At 50.7% G+C, this 7,500-nt stretch overlaps 1 non-coding gene across 1 annotated transcript; it reads right to left on the reverse strand.

Moving 5' to 3' along the window:
• Positions 1-35: 35 nt before the first annotated feature.
• LOC143175335 (5.8S ribosomal RNA) lies at positions 36-190 on the reverse strand. Its single transcript, XR_013000150.1, has one exon. It is a non-coding gene; the product is annotated as a 5.8S ribosomal RNA (ribosomal RNA).
• Between the last annotated feature and the right edge of the window lie 7,310 nt (positions 191-7,500).

A 7,500-nucleotide genomic window follows, 5' to 3' on the forward strand; every position in this document is an offset into this window, starting at 1 on the left:
TGACAGAGCTACGCAAGCAGTGTATGGTACGTAAACGACCCTCAGCCAGGCGTGGTCCAGGAATTGTATCCGTGGACCGCAATGTGCGTTCGAAATGTCGATGTTCATGTGTCCTGCAGTTCACACGTTGACGCGCAATTAGCTGCGTTCTTCATCGACCCACGAGCCAAGTGATCCACCGTTCAGGGTAATCGTATAAATTTTATATTTCACATATATAATTTTATTCTCATTTGTTCGACCTAATATCTCTCTTCTTTCAAAGAGAAGATAAAAGTTGATACCTGAATCTCCGACCAGCGCGCGAAGGAGATTCAGGCGTCGCCTTGGAGACGACACCGAAGCCTTTCGAGACGAAAAACGTTCAAGTAATATGTATATATTTCTCGACGTTCCGGGCGTATAGTGCATTCAAAAACCCGCGAAAGACGCAGAAGACTCGCACGCGTGGAAACGACGGGGATATATTTTGTATCCTACCCGATACTGAATCCATCGCGTGCAGTCGACCCTCGCGTTCTTCCGATCAGACGCATCTATTGTTGCGCGCATGTTTTCGCGTCGCATCGCGCGAAACGTTGCACGAATCGTACCGATCGATCGATTGAAAGCAAATAATGAAAAAAGACTTCACAGCTGGCTCTTTGCCGGTCATTCGTCCCATGTTATCTCTTGCCGCGAAATTGGCGCGCAAGAGTTGGGTGTCAGACGCGCGGCTTTAAAACGAGCTTCACGGCCGGTCCCTTCGTTACCGCTTTCGTTCTTTCTCTCGGAACGACCATGAACGAACACGACGAGCGACGCTACGGCATACACACGTCCACGGATTCGATTAAAAAAACAGACTTCACAGCTGGCTCTTTGCCGGTCATTCGTCCCATATTATCTCTTGCCGCGAAATTGGCGCGCAAGAGTTGGGTGTCAGACGCACGGCTTTAAAACGAGCTTCACGGCCGGTCCTCTCAATTCCGTGTACGGTACACGCAAGATGCGGGTTCCACTTCCAGACTACCCGGTCCCTTCTCTCTACGAGAATCGATAGTAGAAGAACGGCTCGAAAACGCGTCTCAGAGACTAGGGGAAAAGAAGCGGTATGCGAGCGAAACGAAAACGCATTATGGAAACGTCGCGAAACAATGTTCGACGGTTGCTCGGTTCCAATCGTGCGGCCGTTTCAATTTCTCGTGCGCTTCACCGTCCCTCCGTAACTCTGGCCGATCGCGTATACCGAAGAGCCGACACGCGCAAAAACCACAGGCATTGTATACTGTATATATATATGTTACAGTCACAGCCTTCGCGCGTTTTACTCTCCGACGCGGGGTTTCCACGACGAAAGAGAGACAGTTTCGTGGCGGGTGACTCGGCCGAATCGCTACGACGGGTATTTCTATTATAGAACGAATCATCGCCACCCTTTACCAGTGCCCGACGAAGGAATCACAAGGTCATCTGGAGTTTACAATGCCAGCGACGGTAATTCCAACGAAGACCCGATAAGTCAACTCATCGTTCTATTTCTCCCCGTACAGAAAAGCGAATCGACGCTAACGCACCTCGCGCAAGCACGAACGTTCTCTTCGCGTGGATCATCCCATCGTCGAAAGATGTAAAGACGCATTGGAGATCGTGGTCTCTGGCGGGCTCATTGCACGCCCCACTGCATATCTTTCCTCGAATCGAGAATGATTCGTCCACTAAGGCTGCGAAACTACGCGTCGAGGAAACTAGGGGAAAGAAGCGGGATGCGAGCGAAACGACAATACATTATGGAAACGTCGCGAAACAATGTTCGGCGGTTGCTCGTTTCCTCCTGCGGACGTTTCATTGCTCGGGCGCTTCACGTCCCTCCGTAACCTTCGCGCGATCGCGTGCCCCGGAGAGCCGGCAACCGGTGAACCACAGGCGTATAAACTATAGTCTTCTATAGCAAGCCTTCGGCGGTTACTCTCCGACGCGGGGATTCCACGACGAGAGAGAATTTCGTGGCGGGTGACATCGGTCGAAACGCTACGACGGGTATTTCTATTATAGAACGAATCATCGCCACCCTTTACCAGTGCCCGACGAAGGAATCACAAGGTCATCTGGAGTTTACAATGCCAGCGACGGTAATTCCAACGAAGACCCGATAAGTCAACTCATCGTTCTATTTCTCCCCGTACAGACAAGCGAATCAACGCTATCGCACCTCACGCATGCACGAACGTTCTCTTCGCGTGAATCGTCCCATCGTCGAAAGATATAGCCGCTTGGAGATCGTGGCCCATCAAGTTCTTCCGTAACTCCTGCGCGATCGCGTACCCCGGAGAGCAGGCAACCGGTGAACCACAGGCGTATAAACTATAGTCTTCTATAGCAAGCCTTCGCGTTTACTCTACGACGCGGGGATTCCACGACGAGAGAGATTTTCGTGGCGGGTGACACGGCCGAATCGCTACGACGGGTATTTCTATTATAGAACGAATCATCGCCACCCTTTACCAGTGCCCGACGAAGGAATCACAAGGTCATCTGGAGTTTACAATGCCAGCGACGGTAATTCCAACGAAGACCCGATAAGTCAACTCATCGTTCTATTTCTCCCCGTACAGAAAAGCGAATCGGCGCTATCGCACCTCACGCAAGCAGGAATGATCTCTTCGCGTGGATCGTCCCATCGTCGAAAGATGTAAGACGTACAGAAATCGTGGTCCATCACGATTATTCGTAACTCTCCGAGTCGCGTATCTGAGAGTAGGACAAACGGAGAACCACAGGCATAAATAATACTATATGTTTCTTATATAGTTAGCCTTCGCGTTTTACTCTCCGACATGGGGATTCCACGACGAGAGAGAGTTTCGTGGCGGGTGTCTCGGCCGAATCGCTACGACGGGTATTTCTATTATAGAACGAATCATCGCCACCCTTTACCAGTGCCCGACGAAGGAATCACAAGGTCATCTGGAGTTTACAATGCCAGCGACGGTAATTCCAACGAAGACCCGATAAGTCAACTCATCGTTCTATTTCTCCCCGTACAGAAAAGCGAATCGACGCTATCGCACCTCGCGCGAGCACGTAACTACTCTTCGCGTGGATCGTCCCATCGTCGAAAGATGTAAGACGCACGGAAATCGTGGCCCATCAACGTTTTTTTGTAACTCTGCCGATCGCGTATCACAGAGCCGAGACGCACATACCACAGGCGTATAATACCGTTTTCTTTCGTATGGTAAGCCTTCGCGTTTACTCTTCGGCGCGGGGTTTCCACGTCGAGAGAGACATTCGTGGCGGGTGACATCGGTCGAAACGCTACGACGGGTATTACTATTATAGAACGAATCATCGCCACCCTTTACCAGTGCCCGACGAAGGAATCACAAGGTCATCTGGAGTTTACAATGCCAGCGACGGTAATTCCAACGAAGACCCGATAAGTCAACTCAACGTTCTATTTCTCCCCGTACAGAAAAGCGAATCGACGCTGTTGCACCTCACGCAAGCACGAACGTTCTCTTCGCGTGGATCGTCCCATCGTCGAAAGATGTAAGACGCACGGAAATCGTGGCACATCACGTGTTTTCGGAACTCTGTCGACCGCGTATCTCAGAGACGACGCGCGCGAACCACTGGCATATACTATTATATATCGCGTTTTACCCTCCGACGCGGGGATTCCACGACGAGAGAGAGAGTTTCGTGAGCGGGTTGACTCGGAAGAAACGCTACGACGGGTATTTCTATTATAGAACGCATCATCGCCACCCTTTACCAGTGCCCGACGAAGGAATCACAAGGTCATCTGGAGTTTACAATGCCAGCGACGGTAATTCCAACGAAGACCCGATAAGTCAACTCAACGTTCTATTTCTCCCCGTACAGAAAAGCGAATCGACGCAATCGCACCATACGCGTGCACGTAAACAACTCTTCGCGTGGATCGTCCCATCGTCGAGAGACGTAAGTTTTCATAGTATGAATTCGCGTTTTACTCTCCGACGCGGGGATTCCACGACGAGAGAGAGTTTCGTGAGCGGGTTGACTCGGAAGAAACGCTACGACGGGTATTTCTATTATAGAACGCATCATCGCCACCCTTTACCAGTGCCCGACGAAGGAATCACAAGGTCATCTGGAGTTTACAATGCCAGCGACGGTAATTCCAACGAAGACCCGATAAGTCAACTCAACGTTCTATTGCTCCCCGTACAGAAAAGCGAATCGACGCAATCGCACCATACGCGTGCACGTAACAACTCTTCGCGTGGATCGTCCCATCGTCGAGAGACGTAAGTTTCCATACTATGAATTCGCGTTTTACTCTCCGACGCGGGGATTCCACGACGAGAGAGAGTTTCGTGAGCGGGTTGACTCGGAAGAAACGCTACGACGGGTATTTCTATTATAGAACGCATCATCGCCACCCTTTACCAGTGCCCGACGAAGGAATCACAAGGTCATCTGGAGTTTACAATGCCAGCGACGGTAATTCCAACGAAGACCCGATAAGTCAACTCAACGTTCTATTACTCCCCGTACAGAAAAGCGAATCGACGCAATCGCACCATACGCGTGCACGTAACAACTCTTCGCGTGGATCGTCCCATCGTCGAGAGACGTAAGTTTCATAGTAAGCCTTCGGCGTTTTACTCTCCGACGCGGGGATTCCACGACGAGAGAGAGAGTTTCGTGAGCGGGTTGACTCGGAAGAAACGCTACGACGGGTATTTCTATTATAGAACGCATCATCGCCACCCTTTACCAGTGCCCGACGAAGGAATCACAAGGTCATCTGGAGTTTACAATGCCAGCGACGGTAATTCCAACGAAGACCCGATAAGTCAACTCAACGTTCTATTTCTCCCCGTACAGAAAAGCGAATCGACGCAATCGCACCATACGCGTGCACGTAAACAACTCTTCGCGTGGATCGTCCCATCGTCGAGAGACGTAAGTTTTCATAGTATGAATTCGCGTTTTACTCTCCGACGCCGGGATTCCACGACGAGAGAGAGTTTCGTGAGCGGGTTGACTCGGAAGAAACGCTACGACGGGTATTTCTATTATAGAACGCATCATCGCCACCCTTTACCAGTGCCCGACGAAGGAATCACAAGGTCATCTGGAGTTTACAATGCCAGCGACGGTAATTCCAACGAAGACCCGATAAGTCAACTCAACGTTCTATTGCTCCCCGTACAGAAAAGCGAATCGACGCAATCGCACCATACGCGTGCACGTAACAACTCTTCGCGTGGATCGTCCCATCGTCGAGAGACGTAAGTTTCCATACTATGAATTCGCGTTTTACTCTCCGACGCGGGGATTCCACGACGAGAGAGAGTTTCGTGAGCGGGTTGACTCGGAAGAAACGCTACGACGGGTATTTCTATTATAGAACGCATCATCGCCACCCTTTACCAGTGCCCGACGAAGGAATCACAAGGTCATCTGGAGTTTACAATGCCAGCGACGGTAATTCCAACGAAGACCCGATAAGTCAACTCAACGTTCTATTACTCCCCGTACAGAAAAGCGAATCGACGCAATCGCACCATACGCGTGCACGTAACAACTCTTCGCGTGGATCGTCCCATCGTCGAGAGACGTAAGTTTCATAGTAAGCCTTCGGCGTTTTACTCTCCGACGCGGGGATTCCACGACGAGAGAGAGAGTTTCGTGAGCGGGTTGACTCGGAAGAAACGCTACGACGGGTATTTCTATTATAGAACGCATCATCGCCACCCTTTACCAGTGCCCGACGAAGGAATCACAAGGTCATCTGGAGTTTACAATGCCAGCGACGGTAATTCCAACGAAGACCCGATAAGTCAACTCAACGTTCTATTTCTCCCCGTACAGAAAAGCGAATCGACGCAATCGCACCATACGCGTGCACGTAAACAACTCTTCGCGTGGATCGTCCCATCGTCGAGAGACGTAAGTTTTCATAGTATGAATTCGCGTTTTACTCTCCGACGCGGGGATTCCACGACGAGAGAGAGTTTCGTGGGCGGGTTGACTCGGAAGAAACGCTACGACGGGTATTTCTATTATAGAACGCATCATCGCCACCCTTTACCAGTGCCCGACGAAGGAATCACAAGGTCATCTGGAGTTTACAATGCCAGCGACGGTAATTCCAACGAAGACCCGATAAGTCAACTCAACGTTCTATTACTCCCCGTACAGAAAAGCGAATCGACGCAATCGCACCATACGCGTGCACGTAACAACTCTTCGCGTGGATCGTCCCATCGTCGAGAGACGTAAGTTTCCATACTATGAATTCGCGTTTTACTCTCCGACGCGGGGATTCCACGACGAGAGAGTGTTTCGTGAGCGGGTTGACTCGGAAGAAACGCTACGACGGGTATTTCTATTATAGAACGCATCATCGCCACCCTTTACCAGTGCCCGACGAAGGAATCACAAGGTCATCTGGAGTTTACAATGCCAGCGACGGTAATTCCAACGAAGACCCGATAAGTCAACTCAACGTTCTATTGCTCCCCGTACAGAAAAGCGAATCGACGCAATCGCACCATACGCGTGCACGTAACAACTCTTCGCGTGGATCGTCCCATCGTCGAGAGACGTAAGTTTCATAAGTAAGCCTTCGGCGTTTTACTCTCCGACGCGGGGATTCCACGACGAGAGAGTGTTTCGTGGCGGGTGACTAGGCCGAAACGCTACGACGGGTATTTCTATTATAGAACGAATCATCGCCACCCTTTACCAGTGCCCGACGAAGGAATCACAAGGTCATCTGGAGTTTACAATGCCAGCGACGGTAATTCCAACGAAGACCCGATAAGTCAGCTCATCGTTCTATTTCTCCCCGTACAGAAAAGCGAATCGACGCTATCGCACCTCGCGCGAGCACGTAACAACTCTTCGCGTGGATCGTCCCATCGTCGAGAGACGTAAGACGCACGGAAATCGTGGTTCATCGCGTCTTTTCCTACTCTCTTGAATCGCAATTTCGTATAGAGCCTACACACGCGAACCACCGGCATATACTATTTCTTCTCTCATAGTAAGCCTTCGCGCGTTTTACTCTCCGACGCGGGGATTCCACGACGAGAGAGTGTTTCGTGGCGGGTGTCTCGGCCGAATCGCTACGACGGGTATTTCTATTATAGAACGAATCATCGCCACCCTTTACCAGTGCCCGACGAAGGAATCACAAGGTCATCTGGAGTTTACAATGCCAGCGACGGTAATTCCAACGAAGACCCGATAAGTCAACTCATCGTTCTATTTCTCCCCGTACAGAAAAGCGAATCGACGCTATCGCACCTCGCGCGAGCACGAAACAACTCTTCGCGTGGATCGTCCCATCGTCGAAAGATGTAAGACGCACGGAAATCGTGGTTCGGCGGGCTCTATGCGCCTTGTTCAAAGTAAAAAAAAAAAATTTCGACGGACGGGAGAAGTGTATTTCTCCGCGCGTAAGCCGTTCGAAATTTCCGACGGACGGGAGATGAACTCTCCGCGCGTAAGCCGTCTAGT

The sequence above is a fragment of the Nomia melanderi genome, unplaced genomic scaffold (genome assembly GCF_051020985.1).
Source record: "Nomia melanderi isolate GNS246 unplaced genomic scaffold, iyNomMela1 scaffold0064, whole genome shotgun sequence".
NCBI lineage: Eukaryota > Metazoa > Arthropoda > Insecta > Hymenoptera > Halictidae > Nomia > Nomia melanderi.